Raw genomic sequence first — 1,428 nt, 5'->3', positions numbered from 1 at the left:
GATCAAGGCTGCTCCCACCTGGCAGCTGAGCAAGGAACCACCAAAGCACAGAGGACTCTGTGCACAGGACAGGAGAACAAACCTGCTGCCCTGCATGGGGGGAAGAAAAGCAGGAGAGTCAAAGCTGCTCATTGACAAGTGGCAACATATGCTCATCTCTCTGGGACATCTCTCTGTAAGTGGCACAAAGATCCCTTCCAGCAGGAGTTGCAGGATGTCAGAGTTTGACTTTCACCTCGTTTTTTGGAAGCATCTTCCATCTCAATTTTTGGAAACAAAATTTTGCATTTGTTATTTTAGAGAATTCCAAGTTTCTGTTTCTGTTCTGAACTTGAGATCACTTTCTGCTATCATAAACAGCAGGAAAACATTGAGATTTCAAAATATCCACTTCAAAAGGAAACCTGGAAGTAATTCATTCTGAAAGAGCTCTGAAACAGGTTCAGTTACAACCCTGAACTTTTCTTTCCTGAATGAATTCTGATTCATCTGGCCCAGTTCCATGACTTCTTAGTAAGTTTGTATGAGCTGAGGCAATAGCAGTTCCAGGAATTTTTTCCCAGCCACTTCTGGCCCTAACATGAGTCCAGTTCCAAGCCCAGTAATGTTCATTTCCATCTGAGCTGGAGGTACCCTTGCCCTCAGCTGTGTCCTGCAGTCATCCTTCAGGACACAGTGGGTGATGATCCTTCTACATTTCACTGCAAATGACCCCACCAGTGCTTTTGCTCCACTTCTCTCAGTCCTACAGCTAGCCAAGCACGCCCAGCAAAGCTCTCCTGTGGCTGGGAGAGGCACACAGCCAGGATTATCCACCTTCCACTCCAGAGGGACACAGGGATACGCACAGCCCAGGCTGGGTGTGCTCAGAGCATCAGCTCCTTGCAGGAGCTAAACTGCTGGACCCTTTCCTCACCAAGAAAGCTGCAAGCCAGAAGGGACCTGTGGTAGCTGGCTGTGCTGAATCTGTGTCTGGAAGTGCTGCTGTTACCTGAAAATCGTCAGGGAGCCAGTGCTGCCTCAGGCACAGGAAAGTAGAGGCTTTGCTACATCGCTCAGCTGAGGAGACAAACCATTATTCCTTGTTCCTCCACCATGGATGTGGAATTGGCTCTCCCAGCTGAGCTGGAAATGGTCAGCATGGGCTGGGTCCACTGGTGGGCCATCCTGAGCTGTTCCACTGGAATCAGACCCATTTTTAGGGACAGGCAGGCTGTCAGGTTTAACAAACCTGCTGTGGCTGAAAACAGTCCACCAGAAAAGTGCTCTTTGCTTACCCCTCCTGTGTCCCAGCTCTGCAGAAGCACAGGGAGAGCAGGGAGCCCTGAGGCTTTTGCTGCTTCAGAGAAAGGAGGTGGCAGATGACTAAATCCATCTGCACTCTCTCCACTCTTCCCATCCCATCCCATCCCATCATCCCATCCCATC

The sequence above is a fragment of the Parus major genome, chromosome 23 (assembly GCF_001522545.3).
Source record: "Parus major isolate Abel chromosome 23, Parus_major1.1, whole genome shotgun sequence".
Taxonomy (NCBI): Eukaryota; Metazoa; Chordata; class Aves; order Passeriformes; family Paridae; genus Parus; species Parus major.
This window is presented reverse-complemented; position numbering follows the sequence as displayed.